General features: G+C 43.6%; 1 protein-coding gene across 2 annotated transcripts in view; it reads right to left on the bottom strand.

The window, feature by feature from the left end:
- Positions 1–12263, bottom strand: part of KLHL24 (kelch like family member 24) — a 122061-nt gene extending 109798 nt beyond the window's left edge. Inside the window, exon 1 of one of the 2 annotated variants that reach the window (XM_082252202.1) lies at positions 12124–12263. The gene's annotated coding sequence lies outside the window, so the exon portion shown is untranslated. The remainder of the gene's footprint in view (positions 1–12123) is intronic. The other variant, XM_082252203.1, reaches the window with a different exon arrangement.
- Positions 12264–24826: the final 12563 nt, after the last annotated feature.

Raw genomic sequence — 24826 nt, 5'->3', positions numbered from 1 at the left:
CGGTACACCCTCAACACAGCTTGCATGCTCCAAACCAATGTGACTTTTCCTGATGGTTTACAGAAAAACAAGATATTATTTAAAGTGAGATGCAAAGTACATAAATCTAACTAACTGCCAGGTTTACCCTTTTCATGGCAATGACAAAAAAAAAAAGAAAAAAAAAAAAAGGTTAAAGCGGTACTCAACTCCTTTCCATGTTTATTTCCCTCTTTCCGGTAGTGCTGTACTCTTCTAAAAACACAAACTCACCTGCACAGTGAATCCAGCGCTGCAATCAGCTTTTCGGGTGTCATGCAGCGAGTTTCGTGCCACCATCTTGGTCCTCTTCAGTTGGCTGCCTTTATTGCGTGCAGGCAGCCAGCTACAATGATGAGCTGTACCCGGCCACTCGGTATGCCAATTCTGTAGCCTCCTGGAACAAAAGATGTAAGTATCCCAGGGGGCTCCAAAGATCAGTGACATGTCATTCTGGTCTAGGCCGAAAGGGAAGCAGGGCCCAACAAAAAAAAAAAAAATAGTTCTTGAACAAGGACAGGTATTATGTAAATAAAAACTGTAGATTTAGAAAGACTGAAAACTAAATTTTATATTAAATTAAAGTGGAAATTCACCTAAAAGAGAATGCTCCACTTTTCCTCCCCCCCCCCCTCCTCTCCTATAATTGGAAGGTATTTTTTGACAGGTACTCACTCCCTTTTCTGGTCAGATTGTCACAGCAATCTAAGCAGTCTCTTGGGACATGTCACGGGTCCCAGGAGACTGTGGGACCATTCACGAGGCACAGCGCAGCTTGCACATGCACAGTGAGCAGCCGGCTGTGAAGCCACAAGGAGTCACAGTCCATTGCCCACAGTTCAAATGCCGTCACCTGAACCAGAAGACCGGCAAAGAGACGGGTTGGGTGAGGACATCGCTGGATCCATGGACAGGTAAGTGCATGTTTTTTTTTTTTTTCTGCATAATTTGTAGCTGCTGACTTTTTTACATTTTTGTTTACAGGGAGAAGCTTCTCTTTAACATACAAATGAATAATTGTATGGTTATGATTTGGCTTATGTCCACTTTAAATTGACATGTCTAGGTTAAACATGGATGGCATTATTAGGGCAATGCTCCATTGTGGCAGAAAAAAATCTGCCTCGTCATTTAAAAGCTCAAAATGGTATAAAGCAAACACTGACAAATATGTTATTGAGTGTATATACTGTATATTCTCTACATACAATGCCTGCTGCACACTTAAGGTGGAACAGGAGAGACATGAAAAGGATTGATAAACTGCAATATATTGCATTTTTGCTTTGGGGTTTAATACTGCTGTAGAATTTTTCATAGCTTAGTCCAATGTTTGTTCAAGAATAAAGTCACCAAGTCAATTCGATTTCACTATAAACAATTCTTGATCATAGTGCCTTATACATAAAGCACAAGTCATTAGATCTCTAAACTGCAGAAATGCCTTGAGCCATTTCAAGGCAATTCTATTCTGAGTTTATTATACACTATGGGAATCTACTAGAAGTAAGAGATGAATACAGTATAAATACAGAGTTGTTCACAGAAACCAATACTTTTTATATTTTGTAGTCTGTAATTCTCAAGCAGTTTTTAAAGGCATGCTGGAAGCCTGAAGGCAGACTACAGCAAGTTCACTGACATAGGGCAATGTCACACAAGCAACAGTGTACCAGATCTGTACAAATCTCCCATTTTCTATGGTAGTTTATAGCTGGCTACAATGTTGCTGCAGCAGCATGCTACAATGCTTGTCTGTGTAGCTATAAATCTCTGGTATGATGTTGGTAGCTACATAGGATAAAATGAGTAGCTACAACAAAGATAATTAGATGACAATAAAGCTTCTCTGTCAGGATGGACATAGAAACAGAGAAGTCTTGCAAGTGATGCACCCAATACAAACACTGCCTGTAAATGCACATGGTGAGAATGATTTACTAAAGGAATAAAGGCTGTTCACTTGGTGACTACCCACTTACCTTAGTGAATAGGGAGAGGCTGTGCTCACTTCAATCACCTTATCATGTGCAGGGGAAAAAAAATGAATTTTTTGTCCTTTCCTTTGAACATAATTGTGTTTTCAAAGCAGTGGTGGCTGGTGAAGTTTTAAGATGGGGGGGGCGCAAGACCCCGCCCTTCCATTTTGACCCCTCCCATTTCTCCGAAGCCCCACCCCTTATAGACTCCACCCATTTTGTCCCCTGTATTTTGCTTGCATGAACAAATTCTCCCAATATATCACATATTAAGGGGCTCTGCACCCAGGGCCGGTGCTTCCACTAGGTAAACTAGGCAGCCGCCTAGAGCGCATTGCCACCTACGGGCGCAACCACGAGTCAGCACTCACTCTCCGTCATGAATGATCCTTGTGAGCTGCGGAAAGGGACGGCAGTGGGGGAGGAAGAAGGGACAGAGGAAGATGCCAGGTGTCTTGGGCAGTGGCAGAACTACCAGGCCCTGGCTTTCCACCATTGTTGGGGGAGCCCCAAGGGGCAGGAAAGGATCCCACCGGAGTGCTAGCTGCATAATGATCCTCTTCGTCTGGAGCTGAGCGGCCTAATCCCTGGGCGGGAAGTGACTCTCTAATCTGAGCTGGTGGGCAGCCATTCATTTCCCTGGGTCAGTATTAAGCAGGGAGTGGAGGAGAGCTGAACCTGAGCCGGAGCTCGGTACTGGAGGGCGGCACCTTTACTGGAGCAGAAGCGATGAGGCAACAGAATGGTCTGAGGATGTTGGTGATGAAGGAGGTGCGGAGCTCTCCGACTGCTGCTTCTCCCTCCACCAGGAGCTGGTTGGAGCTGTGGTGAGCACTGTGGTCCAGGAGAGGTGCGTCCTGGGAGAAGGAATAAGCAGGATCATGGTGAAGGAGGGCAGAGTGCAGGCCACTCTCTTCATACTGCCCAGTAAGTGTCCCCAGAACAGGGAATCAGGGTCCCTGGGTGTGACATGGAGTATCACTGGTGTGAAAGAGAATTGCGGTCACCAGGTATGCCATGGGGAATCGGAGTCACCAGGTGTGACATGGGGGAGAGGGGTCACAAGTGTAACAGGGGTTTGGGGTCACCAGGTGTGACATTAGGAATTTGGATCCCTGGGTGTGCCATTGGGATTGAGGTCCCCAGGTGTGACATGGAGGAACATCAGGGTCCCCAGGTGTGACATGGAGGAACATCAGGGTCCCCAGGTGTGACATGGAAAAACATCAGGGTCTCCAGGTATGACATGGAGGAACATCAGGGACCCCTGATGTGACATAGAGGAACATTGGGATCACTGGGTATGACAGCATTACCTGGAGGAACCATCAAATCAAGGTCACTGGATATAACATAGAGCAGTTTTTAACCCCTTCCCTTTTTATTTTTTTTTTTTTGGGGGGGCGCCAGTAGCTGATCTTGCCTAGGGCATAAAACAGTCTAGCACCGGCCCTGGCTGCACCCCGACACACCCCTAGAAGAGCGCCAATCAGCGCCTCTGCCGGGCGAGGGTGGGGTCAAAAACCCCACCCCCCCCATACCCAGCACACAGTCTGGCACCCCTAGTGGGCGAAAACGTAACTTTTTTTTTTTGAAATTTAATTTAATCTTTTTTTTTCTGCTACGTTTGGGGGGGCGGCGCCCCTGCGCCCTCTATGGGCGGGCCGCCACTGAAAGTGAACCTAGCTTCACCCTATTTATTAGGCAATGTGATTACTTACTAAATGACCAGTGTCTACTCCTTTAGCTAAAAATGAACTTTTTTCTGCTTGCTTCATTTTTTTTATTCCCCTTTTACGTTGTTCACTGAGTTGTCCTTAAGGCTGAAGCTTAGGTATGAATATTTTTATATAGTTACATTGGACATGCTGGGACCAGTGCAAGTTGGATGTATCGAACCTGGCCAATCCCCCTGGAAGGTGGAAATCACTATCTACTACTGATCTACTACAGTGATTGTTGATGGCTCCAAGTCCTATACTGAGCTGCTGCCCTGATGCCTAGTAGTAGGAGGTTGCTCAGTTGGTACAGGCGCTATTCAGAGAACACTTTGCATTTTGCCAATAAATGCAAAGTGTTTTCTGATTGGGAGTGGTAGAGATTGTGACACCATAACCCTACCTTTACACCTCATCCACTCAACACCTTTAAATTCATTGAGAAAATTGAATTCACTGACCTTTGGACCCGGAAGCTAGTGGCACTACAGTGATTTCCAGCTTCCATGAGGATCAGCCAGATATGGCACATGCATAGTTACATTGGTCCAAGCTAGACCAGTGTAACTAAGCAGAAATATCTAAACAGATTTAAAAAAAAAAAAAAAAAAAAAAACATACAAGCCCAGGAACTCCAGCATTGCCTGTTTTAATCACCATTCCATCACCAGACACTGGGTCCTGTACCACCATGTTCCTTGCTAATGTCATCAGGAGCCAGCTATCTTTTCTAGGTTCTTGCAAGTGGCCCCCTGATGGATGTGCTGCCATGCATCTACAATGTGCCTCTTGGGATGTATGATGTGAGTATCCCAGGAGAATGCATACAGCATGGCTAGGTGAGAAATCAGAAAGTATGGGCCAGCTAATGAAAAAAATACTTGTATTTGCGATTCTGAAAGGAACAGGGATTGGAGTAATATAATAGAAAGCTAAATACATGGGTGAAGGTCTGTGTGAGATGTGATACAACCCAATCTAAGAAAAGCATCACACAGACAAGCTTTTCTTCATGGTCAGATATCATGAGCAAAAGTACACTAAAATATTCTTAAGAGTACACGGTGTAGACAACAGGAACAACAGTTACTTAAGGAAGTGGCAGCTAAAGATCACTTTGGGAACAGGCAGATTTAGCAATTGTTTATAAGATAAGATATAAGATATGATAAGATATGATCATTTATGGGTAGTCTTAGCTGAACATGCAGTATTTTTCCTTGCATGTCTTAATAGATGTGGCTCAAGAAATACCAAGGCATCACTACTCTTGTACTCTTCAGTATCCTTATTCTTAGACCTCTTTGCTGCCTTTAATACGGTTTACCACCTGTTCTTCCTCAAAAGCCTCCACTACCTTGGCCTCCATGATGTTAGTGTTCCATGGTTCTTTTCTTTCCTATCTCACTGCACCCTCAGTGTCACTTACAACTCTGTCGCTTCCACTTCCTTTTTCAGAAAGGATATCCCAAGATTCCATCTTCAAACCTCTTCTATTCTCTATCTACACCTCCTTCTTGGGTCAGCTGACAGCCTCCAATGACTTCCAATACCATCTCTACACTGACAACACCCTAAACTCTCTCTCTATTCCTCTGTTCACCCCGTCTGTCTCCTCCTGCATCCCTAATTTGCTAACTGACATATCAGTATGTATGTCACACCACTTCCTCTTTCCAAAACTGAGGTCATAATATTTATTCCCCCTGTGCCCCCTCCCCTGACTTCTCCATCAGGGTCAATGGCACAACTATCAGACCCTCCTCTCATGCTAGGGTGCTAGGTGTAATCCTGGATTCTGATCTCTCCTTTTTAGATCTACATTCAATCCAGTTTTGCCAACCGCCTGTTAATTTACAGGCAGCCCGTGAATTTCAGTCTATTTTAGCGCTGCCCGTAAATGCCCATTACAGGCAGCTGCGTGCCGACATGTCAACTATACATGCGCTGTTCTGAAGCTTGTCGGGCTTGGGACTGCCCATACATGCTAGGCCATTTTCAGGAAGGAGGGCACATGTGCAGTGATGTAATGGCTGTCCAAATCTTGCTGCCTTAACCTTCCTGGCGGTCTGATTATGTCCAGTACATTCTTTTGCATGGAAATCTGTTTTACATTTTAAAACTCACCTTCCTCTGCGATCCCCCGCCGTCCTCCCGCTGTGTGCTAGGCCGATACCGGCACCTGTCTTGCGGTTCCCTTCCCTGCGAGCGTTGCGACGCGGGGGGGGTGGAACCGGCAGCAATAATGAAATACACTAAATGACATGATACAAAGCTGTGATCCTAATGGATTACATTGTATCATGCCATTTCACCACAGGATTGCACCTGGTGACTTTTCCAGTGCCCTGCCCGTGCTTTTGCAGTGCTTTGTGCAAAAGCCACGGCGTCCAAAAAGCATTCTTTTTGCGCAAAAGCGCTTTTAGATGAACGGGAAAACAGCAACAGCGAAACTGAGTTACTTGAAGAAATGAGCGATAGCGATTCGTGGCAAAATTTGTCATCAGGTACGGAAAGTGATGACAGCAACGATTCTGGTGTCTCTTTCTGGCACATAGCTCAGTTGGAAATTCTGAAAAATAATTGGATATGCTTCCCAAATTCCACAAGCTATGTGCCAGAAAGAGACATCAGAATCGTTGCTGTCGTCACTTACCGTACCTGATGATGAATTTTCCCACGAATCGCTATCGCTCAGTTCTTCAAGTAACTCCGTTTCGCTCTTGCTGTTTTCCAGTTCGTCTAAAAGCGCTTTTGTGCAAAAAGAATGCTTTTTGGACACCGTGGTCGTTAAAAATTTTCCAGGCACAAAGAACTGGAAAAGCACAGGCAGGGCACTGGAAAAGTCACCAGGTGCAATTCTGTGCTAAAATGGCATGATACAGTGTAATCCATTAGAATCACAGCTTTGTATCATATCATTTGTTTGTTACACTTTTGAATTTGCCGCTGGTTCCACCCCCCTGCGTCGCAACACTTGCAGGGAGGGAAACGGAAGGTAAGTGCCAGCAATTGGCCGTGCACAGAGCGGGGAGAGAGTGTGAGGTGGACGAGGAGGATGGCGGGGGAGCGCAGGGAAGGTAAGTACCATTGCAGGGTAATCCCGAGTATGGCTCTAGGTTTACCGCTTTTGGTACTGAAAGTTAACCCTGAGCCACACTCGGGAATACCGCCAGGGAGGTTAAAGTATAACTAAAGGCATAACTTTTGTTAGTTTTGGATAGTGTGGAGAGGGATTAGAATGCTTGTTAGTTTTTATTACTCTCTGTGTCCCCGTTAAGGAGATTCATCCTCTCTATTTGTCCTGTTTAACATCCCAAATTAACAATCCCAAATTATGGGTTGTCCCCAGAAAAGTGATAGTGGGGAAATCTTCCATTGGGGACACTAGTTCTGGTGACCTGGGGGTCCCAAAGGAATTCCCTTAATTTGCAGGGATTTTCTCTCAGGTCCTGTTTGGCTTTGGGGCAGGAAGTGGAAGGAAATCTTCCCAATGGGACACAGATGACAAAAAATAATCTGACAGGGGTTATAACTCTCCCTTATTCTTTCCAAAATGAAAAAAAGGTTTTGCCTAGAGTTCTACTTTAAACTCCATAACATCTCCAAAATACATCCCTTCTTACCTGAAATATTACAAAGCTTCTAAATAACTCCCTGGTTATCTCTCGCCTTGACTATTGTACCTCTCTCCTTGGCCTACAAAGGTTACCAACCATGCAATCTATAAATAATACTGTTGCCAGACGTATTCACCTTACCAACCATTCAGTGTCCTCACCCCTCTTTGCTATTCCCTCCATTGGCTTCCGCTCACCCAACAAGTAAAATTCAAAATACTAACAACATACAAAGTCATCCACAACTCTGCCCCCAGCTACATAACAGCTTCATCTCAAAATACCAACCAAATCATTCTCTTTCCTCCTCCCAAAACCTCCTGCTCTCTAACTCCCTCGTCATCTCCTCCCATGCTGGGCCTCCAGGACTTTTCCAGAGCCTCTCCCATCCTTTAGAACTCCTTACTCTAATCTGTCCAACTATATCCTGCTCTATCTGCTTTCAGGCAATACCTGAAAACTCATCTCTTCAGGCGGGCCTATCCTTTTACTTTCTCCATCAGCTCATCTCTAACAGGTTTTCCCTTTTGTATGCCTTGAGCCACCCTTTTATATTGTACATTTTAAAGCGGTAGTATCCCGCTTTTTGACACTTTTAACTACAGATAAGCCTATAATAAGGCGAGTGACGTCATCGCGGCTCCAGCCAATCGCCGGAGCCGCCGAACCCGGAAGAGACGCCGAGAGATCATGGCAGCGCCCGCAGCGATGTCCGGGGGTCCGTGTCGGGGCTTCGTTCTAAGGTAAGTAATACATAATGAGCTAGTATGCAATGCATACTAGCTCATTATGCCTTTGTCTTGCAGGTTTTTTTGTTTTGTTTTCGGGTTTACAACCGCTTTAAGGAGCAGAGCCCTCTGATTCCTCCTGTGTTGTACTGCATTGTAACTGTGCTGTCTCCCCTAATTTTGTAAAGTGCTACACAAACCGCTGTTGCTATATAAATCCTGTGTGGTAATAATAAAGCATAAAAATCCTAAAGAATAACTGGCACCAGTATTTAATTTGAGCAACTGTGTGAAGCAAATGTAGAAGATTATGAAGAAATGTACCCAATAGTAAATACAGTAAATATAAAAGTAGGATAGTCTGTGCTCATGACCTAAATTCACATCAGGATTCAAAATATATTCCTAGTCCATAAAGATAACATTAGCTGCTCACTGATCTTTAATGCTGCAGTACTAAATACGTCAGTTTCTCTATATAACATAGGATGCCTTTGTCCTTAAAACTACACGGCTAGTACAAATACAGTCTGCACAAGGATCTACAATATCGAGACATGACAACCATAAATAACATCTGATGAACTTCACCAAGGTGCCTTAGGCGGGTTAAGAAATAAATAGCCCTATCTAAAGTTACGAAATCATCCCCTCCCCTCTGATGCAAGCAAAAGCTGGAACACAATGTAAATAAACACTGGAAGCCGGCTCACGTGATTGGACTGAGCTAAACTCTGCCCCCTGTGAGCAGCTGTTTGTGTACAGGTGAGCGAGGACAGGTGAGCAGTATTCACATCACACTTCTAAAGAACAACTTCCTTTTCACAGACGGTTTGTTCCCTAGAGGATAGAAGAGCTCTCCATTGTTCTGCCTGTCACATGGAGATCACAGGCACCTGCCCAGGCCTAGATTTGTGGAGTCACATGCGTATATATATATATATATATATATATATACACACACACACACACACACATACATACATACATACATAGTATAAATGTATGTACAGTATATAGTTATATACACATACATACATACACACACAGTATAAATGTATGTACAGTATATAGTTATATATATATACACACACACACATACATACATACATACATACATACACACACAGTATAAATGTATGTACAGTATATAGTTATATATATATATATACACACACACATACATACATACACACACAGTATAAATGTATGTACAGTATATAGTTTTTTACATATATACACACACACATACATACATACATACACACACAGTATAAATGTATGTACAGTATATAGTTTTTATATATATATATATATATATATATATATATATATATCTATATCTATCTATTTATATATATATATATATATATATAGATATATATATATACACACACACACACACACATACACAAACACACACTATATTGTCAAAAGTACTGGGATGCCTACCTTTACACACACACACATGAACTTTATTGGCATCCCAGTCTTAGTCCGATGGGTTTAATATTGAGTTGGCCCACCATTCGCAGCTATAACAGCTTCAACTCTTCTGGGAAGGCTGTCCACAAGGTTTAGGAGTGTCTATAGGAATGTTTGACCATTCTTCCAGAAGCACATTTGTGAGGTCAAACATTGATGTTGGGTGAGAAGACCTTACTCGCAGTCTCAGCTCTAATTCATCCCAAAGATGTTCTGTTGGGTTGAGATCAGGACTCTGTGCAGGCCAGTTAAGTTCCTCCACCCCAAAACTTGATCATCTATGTCTTTATGGACCTTGCTTTATGCACTGGTGCACAGGCATGTTGGAACAGGAAGGGGCCATCCCCAAACTGTTCCTACAAAGTTGGGAACACGAAATTGTCCAAAATGTCTTTGTATGCTGATGCTTTAAGAGTTCCCATCACTGGAACTAAGAGGCCAAGTCCAACCCCTGAAAAACAACCCCACACCATAATCCCCCCTCCACCAAATGATTTGGACCAGTGGTGACACTCGACTGGCCTGCGCAGAGTATTCACCTCAACCCGATAGAACACCTTTGGGAGGAATTAGAGCAGCAACTGTGAGCCAGGCCTTCTCACCCAACATCAGTGCCTGACCTCACAAATGCACTTCTGGAAGAATGGTGTCCCATAGACACACTCCTTAACCTTGTGGACAGCCTTCCCAGAAGAGTTTAAGCTGTTATAGCTGCAAAGGGTGGGCTAACTCAATAATAAACTCTACGGACTAATACTGGGATGCCAAAAAAATGAATGTGTGTGTAAAGGCAGGGGTCCCCAAACTTTTGAGAATATAGTGGGTATGTATATATAAATATATATATATATATATAATGCCCATACACCAGCCTGATCAGTGTACTTCTGCAGTAGGTAAAGCCAGGTGTTACATGCCTTGAGCAATTACATGTGGACGAATGTGGGCAGTGTAAACCTGTGATTGATGTGTAAAGAGTTTCTGTCCGCAGGTGATTGGAAACTCCTGGCTGTACCTATCGCAGCATAAATACGCTGATCTGGGCCATGTACGGCTATGAGAATTGGCTCTTAAAACTTATACCTAATCAATAAGGGAACAAAAATATGAAGGGCCCATTTACCGTGGTACATTTTAGTATAAGTGTTGCAGCATGCTAAACCACATATGTCCAATTCCTCAAAATAGGAATAGTTTTAGTTCCCATAGCAGTGCATTTTTTTTAAATGACATGTCCATTTTTTCTGCATTCAAAGGGTCAATTCGCACTAGAATGGATAGTTCTCCAGCAGCTAGGTAGGGGGCAGTGTGGTGCAGAATTCATCTTATCACGTGCAGCTCCTTTTTTTTTTTTTTTCCTGTACAAACTTTATTTGAAGTATACAAAAGAACACTTCATTTATGTTGCTGCACAGCAGCATGATGTGCTGCACTGCTCTACGGTGCCCTGCGATTCTGTACTGCATTTTAGTGCAGCTCCGTTGTGAATGAGACACTCAGAGAACAATTGCTTTCTGTGTGTCCATGTGATGACAGGCATAATACAATGCAGTAAAACTCCTGTCACTGCACTATATGTGAATTAGTATGTTGGGAGGCCCAAAGAAGTCAATAGCAGTGCATCAAAATAGATAGAACGTGTTATCATGAATTAAAAACAAGCCTTGATTAATGGCTGCTAACTCTATTCATTATACATTCTAAAATCAAAAACGCATGTGAGAACACATGTCAACCCATGAAGGAAATACACACTGACTAATGGCAACACACTGGCCTAACCCTACAAAGAAACCCACCTCTGTGCACACATAGATCTACATGGGCCCCGAATTGTAAATGACATTGTATACATACAGTATAAAGCAAAGCTCAAACAAAAGAAGCAGTCCATACTACAGATAGTAAAAATGCTGTATACAGTACATATATATATATATACACTCCCTAACGTTTTTTTACATAAAGCAGGGTACGTTTCTCATAGTTGATCCGCCACTACATGCCCTGGGGGCTTTCCTCAAACAGTTTAATATTGGAATGGTATGCAAGCTATACTACCTCTGCGGTTCAAATTATAGGCGTATTATAATTAATTACTTGTGTCATGGAATATTTGTCCAACAATGCCTCTAAAGTGAATCTCTAGGCAAAACCTTTTTTTTTTTTTTTTTTTGGACAGAGTAGAGAAGTGTTTGTCCCTCTGTAATGTATTTATTGCTGTCTGTGTCTCCATTGGGTAGCTTCATCCCCTTATTTGTACTTGTGACCATTGCCACAGAAAAATAGGAAGGGAAATAAAATATGAAGTTGTTCCCAAAATAATCGGTGAGGGGAAATCTTCCACAGGGGACACTTGTCTAAGAGGGGATTTCCCCTCACTTTGGGAAATTTCCCCTAATTATTGTTGGGACAGGAAGTGGAAAAAAAAAAACAATTGTACTGTTTTTTCGGTCTTTATCCTAAACTGATAAAAAAAAAAAAAAAAAAACATTGTCTATACACACACTGTAAAAAGCATTCATCTGTAAATGGTAACTGTCTTCATGTATGGATGATAAGATGATAGTAGGACCTCTTCCCTGATGATATGATGATCATGTGACCTCTCCAATAATCAGTCAGGCAGATCTTCCTGGAAAGTGCTGTCCGAGTCCAGTGTCATGTGTTAACCCCTTGTGTCCTGTATGTGCAGTGTGTGCCCAGTGCTGGGATCAGGGAAGTAAACACACACACACACACACACACACACACACACACACACACACACACACACACACACACACACACACACACACACACACACACACACACACACACACACACACACACACACACACACACACACACACACACACACACACACACACAGCATTTCTATACAATGTCCAAACATGTCACACAATAATAACATAAGTAGAAGAATCTGAGAGGGTACATAGAGACACCTCTGTCTGCACCTTGCCAGGAAACTTTGTATGTCAGTTTTATGAAAGTTATTATTAGATCACATCTGAACTGATCACAGACATAAACATGAGGAATGCATACAATAATAATAATAATGGTGGTATTTACTCACCTCATGGACAGATGACAGGTGGGGGTTGTAGTCAGTGGGGGGTCACAGTGGGGTTCAGTGTCTTCTCACACACAGTGATTGCAGAATCTGCTCTCCTGGAAAACAAAGAACACTGAACACATGACTCCTCACATCCAAAACATATGACGTATCTGCTCTGCACCAATCACAGCTCGCTGGGCATGCCGGTGTTAACTGCAAAATGATACTCTCTCCTCCAGTGCCGTGCACGCTCCCTGCGCGTGCTCAGTGACCCTTCTCCACAGAGGGCGTGCACTGTGCGCGTTCCCAATCTCTGCCTTCAGCAGGGTGGAGAGGATGTGACTGATGTCACCTTTATTACAGGCAGACCCAGCCATTAACCCATTCATTACAGGCAGACCTTTCCATTAACCCCTTTATTACAGGCAGACCCAGCCATTAACCCCTTCATTACAGGCAGACCTTTCCATTAACCCATTCATTACAGGCAGACCTTTCCATTAACCCCTTCATTACAGGCAGATCCAGCCATTAACCCCTTCATTACAGGCAGACCTTTCCATTAACCCCTTTATTACAGGCAGACCCAGTCATTAACCCCTTCATTACAGGCAGACCTTTCCATTAACCCCTTTATTACAGGCAGACCTAGCCATTAACCCCTTCATTACAGGCAGACCTTTCCATTAACCCCTTTATTACAGGCAGACCTAGCCATTAACCCCTTCATTACAGGCAGATCCAGCCATTAACCCCTTCATTAAAGGCAGACCTTTCCATTAACCCCTTCATTACAGGCAGACCCAGCCATTAACCCCTTCATTACAGGCAGACCCCACCATTAACCCATTCATTACAGGCAGACCTTTCCATTAACCCCTTCATTACAGCCAGACCCAGCCATTAACTATTTCATTACAGGCAGATCCAGCCATTAACCCCTTCATTACAGGCAGACCCAGCCATTAACCCTTTCATTATAGGCAGACCCAGCCATTAACCCCTTCATTATAGGCAGACCCAGTCATTAACCCCTTCATTACAGGCAAACCCAGCCATTAACCCCTTCAATGCAGGCAGACCCAGCCATTAACCCCTTTGTTACAGGCATACCCCTTCATTAACCCCTTCAATACAGCCAGACCCACCCATTAACCCCTTCATTACAGGCAGACCCTTCCCTTAACCCCTTCATTACAGCCAGACCCATTAATTATTCCGTTCATTACAGGCAGACCTTTCCATTAACCCCTTTATTACAGGCAGACCTTTCCATTAACCCCTTAAAGAGGTTGTAAACCCTCTTGTATAACTTTTACCTATAGGTAAGCCTATATTAAGGCTTACCTATAGGTGCTATAAATATCTCCCAAACTTGCACCGTTTAGGAGATATTTACAGCGCAAACTGCCGATGACGTCATCGGCGCAGGCGCTCTGAGGGAACGGCCACCCGTGCCGTTCCTTCAGAGCTCAGTGCCGTGAACGGCGGCTCCCGCGCGCATGCGCGGGAGTGATGTAATCGCGCCTCCGGCCAATCAGATGGCCGGAGGACGCGAACCCGGAAGCGGGACGGCAGGACATGTCGCCGTCCTGTCGCTGAGGTGGCGGCACGGCGGGGGCTTCGTTTTAAGCTAAGTACTACATATTGAGCTAGTATGCGATGCATACTAGCTCATTATGCCTTTCTCTTTACAGGGCTTTTTTTTTCTCGGATTTTTTTTTGGACTTTACTTCCTCTTTAATTATAGGCAGACCCATCCATTAACCCCTTCATTACAGCCAGACCCATTCATTACCCCTTCATTACAGGCAGACCCTTCCATTAACCCCTTCATTACAGGCAGACCCTTCCATTAACCCCTTTACTACAGCCAGACACATCCATTAACCCCTTCATTGCAGGCAGACCCTTCCATTATCCCCTTCAATGCAGCCAGACCCTTCCATTAACCTCTTCATTACAGGCAGGCTCTTCCATTAATCCATTTGTTACAGGCAGACCTTTCCATTAACCCATTCATTACAGGCAGACCCTTCCATTACTCCCTTCAATACAGCCGGACCTGTCCATTAACCCCTTTATTACAGAAAGACCCTTCCATAACCCCTTCAATATAGGCAGACCCTTCCATTAACCTGTTCATTACTGGCAGACCCTTACATTAACCCCATCATTACAGGCAGACCCTTCCATTAACCCCTTCAATACAGCCAGACCCATCCATGAACTCCTTCATTACAGGCAGACCCTTCCATTAACCCCTTCATTACAGGCAGAACCTTCCACTAACCCCTTCATTACAGGCAGACCCTTCCATTAACCCCTTCATTACAGCCAGACCCTTACATTAACCCCTTCACTACTAGCACTTTCTCATTCCAATAACCCCTTCATTACTAGCCGCTCCAAATTTCATTAACCTATTCATTACCAGCAGCTCCTCATTCCAATAACCAATTCATTATTAGCAGCTCCTTATTTTATTAACCCCCTTCATTAATAGCAGTTCCTCATTCCAATAACCCCTTCATTACTAGCAGCTCCTCATTCCATTAACCCATTCATTACTAGCAGTTCCTCATTCCATAAACCCCTTCATTACTAGCAGCTCATCATTCCATTAACCCATTCAATACTAGTAGCTCCTCATTTCATCAACTATTTTGTTACTAGCATTTTCTCATTCCTTTAACCCATTTATTACTGGCAGCTCCTCATTCCATTAACCCCTTCATTACTAGCAGTTCCTCATTCCAATAACACCTTCAATACTAGCAGCTCCTCATTCCATTAACCGATTCATTACTAGCAGTTCCTCATTCCATTAACCTCTTCATTACTAGCAGTTACCCATGCTACCCCATTATAACTAGCAACTCCTCATTCCATTACCCAACTCATTAGCAGCAGCTCCTTATTTCACTAACCCCTTTGTTACTTAACAGCTTCTCATTCTATGAACCCTTTCATTACAACAAGATCCCTTCTGATAACTCCTTCATTACAGCAAGACCCCTTCATTACTAGCAGCTCCCCATTCTATTAACCGCTACATTACAAAAAGATCTCTTCGATTAGGCCCTTCATTACAGCCAGACCCTTCCATTTACCCCTTCATTACTAGTAGATCCTTATTCCATTAACCCCTTCATTACTAGCAGCCCCTCCTCACTCCTTTAACCCCTTCATTACTAGCTACTTCTCATTCAGTTAACTCCTTTATTACTAGCAGTTTTTAATTTTAATAACCCCTCCATTACTAGCAGCTCCTCATTCTGTTAATCCCACAATTACTGGCAGCTCCTCATTCTATTAACCCCTGCATTACTAGCAGTGCATCCCTCTGTTAACCCCTTTATTACTAGCAGCTTCCTATCCTGTTAACACCTCCATCACTTGTAGCTAGTGATGGGCCGAACACCCCCCTGTTCGGTTCGCATCAGAACATCTCGAACAGGGGAAAAGTTCTAGCGAACATTCGAACCCTATTAAAGTCTATGAGATACGAACATGAAAAATCAAAAGTCCTAATTTTAAAGGCTTATATGCAAGTTATTGCCAAGAAAAAAGTGTATGGGGACCTGGGCACTGCCCTGGGGGTCATGTATCAATGCAAAAACATTTTTTTAAAACAATCATTTTTACAGGAGCAGTGATTTTAATGATGCTTAAAGTATAAAAATGAAAAATTCCTTTAGCTATCATGCCTGGGGGGTCCCCTCTAATGTGTCTGTAAAGTGGCACATCTGTAAAATACATGTAGCCTTTTGCAACTATACTGACATTTTTAAAGGAAAAATGTAATTTAAACTTGCTTGCGGCTGTTATGTTTTGTCGGCTCCCGGCAATACAGATACAAATTTCAAAAATGGCGTATATGTTCCCCCCTCCCCCCAGTCCATACCAGGCCCTTCAGGACTGGTATGGATTTTAAGGGGAACCCCACACCAAAATTTTAAAAAAAAGGGTCCCCCAAGCTGTTTTTACCCCAATTATTTTTAATTGACATTTTATTTTTACAATTATTTTTTTAAATTCAGCTCTCAGCAGGGAAACCTTAACAACCTATTGACTGTGTGCTGGATGGGCAAACATCCCGCTAAGTGCCAAGAAAGTTCAGGTGTTAGGCGAGTACCTAAATGGGCGATGTTTAAGCCAAACTTATACTCGGCCAAAACCGTTCACCCATCCCTAGTGGTGCCTGAACACTGTAACCCCTCACAGTTACTCTTGCTGGGTGCAGGGACGGGCCCTGCTGTTAAAAATTAGAAACAAACATTGAAATTACATGTACTTGTCATAAAGGTGCAGAACACTTGGGCCTTGGGTGTCAGTGGTGCCTGAACACTGTAACCCCTCACAGTTACTCTTGCTGGGTGCAGGAATGGGCCCTGCTGTTGAAAATTAGGAACAAAAACTGAAATGACATGCACCTGTGATACAAGTGCAGAAAAAATGGGCATTGGGTGTTGGTGGTGCCGTAAACCAAAAACATTCTTGGAAGCTAGCATAAACAAGATTCAGGAATAGGATAGACAGCAGAGGCACTCTTCAAGGGATCCCAGATCCCTAGAAAATGAAATCAGTTACATAAGCATCAGGGGCTTGATAGCTGCTGTTGATCCAGGACTGATTCATTTTGATAAATGTCAGCCGGTCAACAGAGTCTGTGGACAGACGCACTCTTTCATCCGTCACAAAACCTCCAACAGCACTAAATGTCCATTCGGAAATCACGCTGGAAGCAGGACAGGCCAGTAGCTCAATTGCATATTGAGCAAGTTCTGGCTAGTGGTCCATCTTCAAGACCCAGTAACCCAGTGGATGCTCAGTTGTAAAGGTCTCCAAGTCTGCTCTTGCCCCTAGATAATCCTGCACCATATGCTTCAGACGCTGCTGATGGTTGCTTAAACCTAACAGTCTTGGGCGCTGAGGACTAAAGAATTGTTTAAAGGCATCGGTCAGCTGGCCACCTTCTCCACCGCTCCTCCTTTGACAGAATGAACCTCAGAAAAACGTTGTCCAGAAAATGGTAACCTCCCAGTGTCTGGAAAGGTGTTACACAAATTTTTCTTCAAGGCGTCCTTAAGATGTTTCATCCTCTGCTCCCTCTGCGAAGGCAGGATGAGCTCTGCAACTTTACCCTTGTAACGTGGATCAAGAAGGGTTGCCAACCAGTAATGATCCCTCTCCTTGATACCACAAATCCTCTCACAGGCTTTGCAGCATCAGGGAGCCCATGCAGCTTAATTTTGAGGAGGTATGAGATTCTGAGTCCTCTGGGTCACTAAGGATGACATTGTCAGGAGAAACCTCTCCCCGGTCACGTACAATCCTGGGGTATCTGGGGAATGAAAACCATCCCTCGAAGACTTCTGTATGTTATCATCTACATCCATGCTGCCACAATAATCCTCCTCCTCCTCCTCTTCCCCCTTTGTGTTTTGTGGCCCCGCAGGAATGTTATCTACATAAAAGGGACCTTGTGAGGAAGAGAAGTCCTCCTCTTCCTCCTGCTGTTCTGCCTCAAATGCTCTATTCACGATCCCACGAAGCATGTGCTCCAGCAGGAGGACTAGAGGAACAGTGTCACTGATGCATGCATCATCGCGGCTCACCATTCTTGTGGCCTCCTCAAATGGTGACAGAACAGTGCAAGCATGCTTTTTCATGCAGCCACTGGTGTGGTGAAAAGAAACCAAGCTCCCCTGAGCCTGTCCTTGTGCCATACTCACACAGGTACTCATTGATGGCTCTCTGCTGCGTGTGCAGCTGCTGCAGCACTGCCAATGTTGAGTTTCACCTCATGGGCATGTCACAAATGAGGCGGTTGGTGGGCAGGTTGAATTCCTGTTGAAGCCCAACTGAGCACTGGCATTGTAGGATTGCCAGAAATGGGCACAGACTTTTCTGGCCTGCCTCAGAAGATTTTGTAAGCCCAGGTACCTGTTCAAGAAAAACTGCACCACCAAATTCAGCACATGTGTCAAGCATGGAACATGTGTCAAGTGTCCCTGTCATAGGGTGGAGAAAAGGTTGGTGCCATTGTCACATACAACCATTCCTGGCTCAAGCTGCCGTGGTGTTAACCACTTCTGAGCCTGCCCCTGCAGAGCTGACAGAATCTCTGCCCCGGTGTGGCTCCTGTCCCCTAGACAGACCGACTGAAGCATTGCATGATATCTTTTAGCCTAGCCCCTTGAATGCTTAGGGAGCACTGCTGGTTCAGAGGAAAATTCAGCAGAAGAGGTGATAAAGGAAGAAGAAGAGTAGGGGGTGGACCAGACAGATGTGGCAGAATCACCACTAATGTTTTGGAGGCATGGTGGCGGAACAAGCTCCAGCACTGAACCCTGTCCTGCATCCTTCCCAGCTGCCAGCAGAGTTACCCAGTGCACCGTGCACAGGAAATGTAAAGTCCCTGACCATGTAACGGGAACCTTCCTGCTGACGGCTCTGTCCAACGAGTCTCCAACATTGCCTTCCACATGATAGTACAGAACTGTAATGACCTTGGGTGAAAATAAATTTATTTTTGGAACCTTTCACTAGGGTACTGCACATTCCACAAATTCACAAAAGGGGCCAGAGTCTGCCAGCAGTTGTAGTGCTAGCAATTGGGCCAAGCTAGCATTTAGACGCTGAGCGTGTGAATGACTGGGACCATATTTTTTTTACCGTTCAGCAACTGGTGTAGCGAAATTTGCCTGCTAGTCAAATCAACAGGTGGTGTACTGCTAGCAGATTGGGTACAAGTACCTGTGGCACCCATTGCTATATCATCATTCCTCTCAGTGCAGTTTTTTGAGAGTACTTGAGGAATAGTAGGGGTAGAGATCCCAGATGAGGAGCAAGGAGAAGTCTGCATTTTATTATGATGTGGGTCATTCAGGTGCTGTTGTCAACGGACTGCATGGCAGGTCATCATATGTCTTCTCAAGCATGTGGTGCCCAAGCGGCTTGTGTTCTGGCCACGCTTGATCCGCTTCAGACAGAGATTGGAAACAGCAACACTGCGTTCTGCTGCACATGTGTTGAATAAAAGCCCACACCAATGAACTTTTGGAAGTCAGCGGGGAGTTAGCAGGACCCTGCACCTGTGGAGCTCTGTGGTGTGATGCAATAGGTTGGCTGCCCTTAAGCCGGCCCCTGGGGGACATCCTGCCTCATTGGAGTTTTTATGCCTCCTCCTCCTCACTTTCCTCCTTTATTCTTTTAGGTACCCAAGTACAGTCAGTGACCTCATCAGCCCCTCTCTCCTCATCACTGGAGCATATTTGGCAGTATGCTGCAGCTGGGGGAACATGACTGCTAGTTTCTTGTCAATCATAGTTACATAGTTAGTCAGGTTGAAAAAATCTCCATCCAAAAAAGTCCATCTGGCTCAACCAATAAAAAATAAAAAAAAACAGTAAAGAAAACCCAACCATACAATCCCATATATACAATTCTATACCCGAAGTTGATCCAGAGGAAGGCAAAAAAAAAAACCCAGCAAAGCATGATCCAATTTGCTACAGCAGGGGGAAAAAATTCCTTCTTGATCCCCTGAGAGGCACTCAGATATTCCCTGGATCAACTTTACCTATAAATATTAGTACCCATTTATATTATGTACACCAAGGAAAGAATCCAGGCCTTTTTTAAAACAATCTAGTGAGCTAGCCAAAACCACCTCTGAAGTGAGTCTATTCCACAGCTCTTATAGTGAAGAAACCTTTCCATATTTAGAGACGAAATCTGTTTTCCTCTAGACGTAAAGAGTGCCCTCTTGTCCTCTGTGTTGACCTTAAAGTGAATAACTCAACACCAAGTTCACTATATGGATTCCTTATGTATTTATACATGTTGATCATATCCCCCCTTAATCTCCTCTTCTCAAGAGAGAATAAATTCAGTTCCTCTATCTTTTCTCATAACTGAACTCCTCCATGCCTCTTATCAGTTTGGTTGTCCTTCTCTGCACTTTCTCCAGTTCCCCGATATCCTTTTTAAGAACTGGTGCCCAAAGCTGAACTGCATATTCCAGATGATGAGGCCTTACTAATGATTTGTACAGGGGCAAAATGATCTCTCTCTCTCTGGAGTCCATGCCTCTGTTAATACAAGAAAGGACTTTGCTTGCTTTGGAAACCGCAGCTTGGCATTGCATGCTATTATTAAGCTTAGGATCTACCACCCAGATCCTTCTCAGCTATGGATTCCCCCGGTTCTACTCCCCCTAGTATGTATGCTGCATGCATTTTCTTAGCCCCCAAGTGCATAACTTTACATTTATCAACATTAAACCCCATTTGCCATATAGTTGCCCAATAAAACAGTGCATTGAGGTCAGCTTGTAAGTTGGAGACATCCTGTAAAAAAGTTATTCCACTGCAAAGCTTGGTGTCATCTGCAAAGACTGAAATGGTACTTTTAATCCCAGACCCTATATCATTTATAAAGATGTTAAAAAGTAAGGGTCCCAACACTGAACCTTGGGGTACACCACTGATAACCTAAGACCATTCACAGTAAGAATCCTTAACCACTACTCTCTGAATTCTATCTTTTAGTCAATTTTCTATCCATTTACAAACTGACCTTTCCAAGCCTGTAGACCTTACACATTAGCCGCGTGTGTGGAACTGTGTCAAACGCTTTTGCAAAATCCAAGTATACTACGTCCACAGCCACCCCTCTGTCCAAGGTTTTACTTACCTCCTCATAAAAAGAAATCAGGTTTGTTTGACAACTTCTATCTTTCATGAATCCATGCTGTCTGTTGCTTAACATATTTTTTTCCAGCAAGAACTCATCTATGTGGTCTTTTATTAAACTCTCCATTATCCTCCCGACTATGGAAGTTAAACTAACAGGTCTATAGTTACTTGGCAAAGACATTGATCCCTTTTTAAATATAGGCACCACATTGGCCCTACACCAATCCAGTGGTACTATTCCAGTCCTTAACGAGTCCCTAAAAATTAGATACAAAGGCTTTCAAATTACAGCGCTCAATTCTTTTAGGATGCGTAGATGGATGCCATCTGATCCAGGTCACTATATCCACCCTTATTCTGTGCAAATATTTCTGGACCATATCACGTTTGAGCCATTGTGGATCATTTGGGGCTGTGTTTTTACATATTCTGTTATATTCTTTGTGACAATTAAACAATGATAGTGTTCCTTAATTTATATATTTTTTAAATGCTCTTTTCTTATTATTTATAGCTTTTTTATCTTTGGCCGTGAGCCACATAGGTTTTAGCCTTTTAAACTTATTGCCCATGGGAATATACTTTACAGTGAGTCTGCATAAAGTCTTTTTGAAAACTTCTGTTCTGTGCTCATCGATGCCAATATTCCCTCCCAGTCTAAATCCTGGAGAGCAGCCCTCATCCTTGGAAAATTTGCTCTCTTAAAGTTAAGTGTTTTTGTATTTCCTGTATGCGTTTTTTGCTTACAGCTATCATTAAATGAAATCATATTTGGTCACTGCTACCCAGATGTTTCTTTTATATGAACATTATTAATAAGCTCTGCATGGTTTGAGATTACCAGGTTCAACAGAGCATCATTTCTAGTGTGGGCATCAATAAACTGTACCATAAAATGGTCTTGTAATAGGTTTATACATTTTTGCCCTTTAGCTGTTCCAGCAGTGCCATTACTCAGTCAATGTCTGGGTAGTTAAAATCTCCCATTATGATCACTGTCCCATCCCTTGCAGCCCTTTCTATCTGTGCCAGTAGCTGAGTCTCCACCTCCTCATTAATACTGGGAGGTCTATAACAAACTCCAATGATAATCTTTGTATTACGCACACCCATGTACATTTCCACCCATACTGCTTTAGACTCATCACACTCTCAATCAACTAGGTCCTCTTTCACACTCACGTTGAGATCACTTCTCACATAGAGACAGACACCACCACTCCTCTGTTTTACCCTGTCTTTCCGAAAGAGAGCATAGCCAGGAATATTAATAGCCCAGTCATGTGAAGAATGAAGCAAAGATTTAGCAATACCAATTAAATCATAGATCTCCTCATGCACCAGAGCTTCCAATTCCCCTATTTTGCTTGGCAGACTTCTGGCATTGGTGAACAAACACTTTAATTCATTGTCACATTTTGCATATTTTTAATTTTTTGTACAAATGGTACTATTTCCAGTGGTTGTTTGTGACATAGGAACCTTCTTATCCTCTGCCATAACTCTCCCCCCATCGTTCCCCATTCCACCCACCAATAGGGGCTGACCCCATCTGACCTGTCTGCCCCATTTTAATCTAATTCACCCTCCCCCCTCAATGCTAGTTTAAAAACTCTTCCAGCCTTCCCATAAACCTCTCCCCTAGCACAAAAGACCCCCTTCCATTTAGGTGCAAACCATCTTTAGCATATAGGTTGCACCCCAATGAAAAGTGAGCCCAGTGCTCTAAAAAACCAAATCCCTCCTTCTTACACAGGTCATTGTCACCCTCTCTCTAGGCTCACGTTATTCCCTTCCTCAACCTGGGAACCAACATCGGAGCATTCAAATTGCTGCGCATTCTCCAGCATCATGTAACTGACACTATGATCGAATAATTCAGGTGACTCCTCTGTGCACGATGGTGAGGCTATGGAAGGAGTAGCTGTGGACAAGGAGCCTGTGGAATAGGCCGCTTTGGCAGCTTCGGTCGAAGGCAAACTAGTATGAGCCTGGGTGACAGAGGATGAGGAGGATTAGGACGGCTTAGTTATCCACTCTTCTGCATGTTGTGGCTCAATAACACGGCCAGCACCAGAAAAAAAAAAAGGAAAAGCGTGCCCCGCCTGCAGAGGATGAACCATATCCGCGACCACCCCTTTTCTATGGTGCTTGGGTGCAATACTTTTGTACTTGGTGCGCTTTAAACCGTTTTATCATAGTTTTTTCTTTTAAATAAAGAAAACCTAATAAAGCCAAAAAAAAAAGAAAACCCCTGCTGATGCAGAAGGAATAGCACTTATGACACAAAAGGGGGAATAGCAATTATGCCCTAAATATAATTTGTGCTGCTGCGCCACAAAAGTAAAAAAAACCCTGCTGATGCAGAAGGAATAGCACCTCTGATGCAGAAGGCGGGACAGCAATTATGCCCTAAATTTTATTTGTGCTGCTATGCCACAAAAAAAAAACACTTCTGACGCAGAAGGAATAGTACCTGTGATGCAGAAGGGGGACAGCACAAAAGGGGGGACAGCAATTATGCCCTAAATAAAGTTAGTGCTGCTGTGCTACAAAAAAAAAATCACTGCTGACGCAAAAGTAATAGCACCTATGATGCAGGAGTGGGGACAGCAATTATGCCCTAAATAAAATTAGTACTGCTGCGCCACGAAAAAAAATCACTGCAGATGCAGAAGTAATAGCACCTGTGACACACAAGGGGGGAGTACTAATATTGCAGCAACAGAACCCGATGCTGCAAAAAAAAAAAAATTTAAAGAAAAAAAAATATCAATGAAAAAAAAAATGGGTTTAGTGGGGTGACACAGACATGTTGTATACACACACTTTAGTGGCTCCACTACACTGTGTTACACAAGAATCACAGCACAGCACTACACTGACTGCACTACACTGTGTTACACAAGATGAATCAGCCCTACACTACACTACACTGCATTGACTGCAGTAAACATCAAAGCATAACCTACTAACTACCCTGCCTAATCTCCACTCCTAACACACGGCTGCCGTGTAAGCAGCCTTATATAGTGTGGGGCGTGGACTTAGCCCCTGAGCCATGATTGGCTAAAGGCACCCTGCCTTTGGCCAACCATGGCTCTGACAGGGCATTGTACTGTGATTGGCCAAAGCATACAGGTCAGGTGCATGCTTTGGCCAATCCCAAGTACTTAATGCACTGCAATTGCGCAGTGCATCATGGGGCGCTCATCAACGGGTGAACTTCCCGCCGAGCGCCCCATTTGTTTGTGTGTTTGGCTAACACACGAACACCCGATGTTCGAATCAATCTTACGTTTGACTCGAATATTAAGCCCATCACTACTTGTAGCCTCCCTTCTCTTTAGTCCCTTCATCATTGGCACATTGCATTATTAGCAGCTCCTCATTCTTTAATATATTTATTTATGAGCAAAGACACTATTATTTAACTAATTAACTACTAGCAGCTTCTAATTTCATGAACCCATGAATTCCTAACATATTCTTTTTTTCTATTACCCTTT

This window comes from Pelophylax lessonae (genome assembly GCF_965119305.1).
Source record: "Pelophylax lessonae genome assembly, chromosome: 3".
Taxonomy (NCBI): Eukaryota; Metazoa; Chordata; class Amphibia; order Anura; family Ranidae; genus Pelophylax; species Pelophylax lessonae.
The sequence above is the reverse complement of the archived record's forward strand: the minus strand, read 5'-3'. Positions and strand labels throughout refer to the sequence as shown.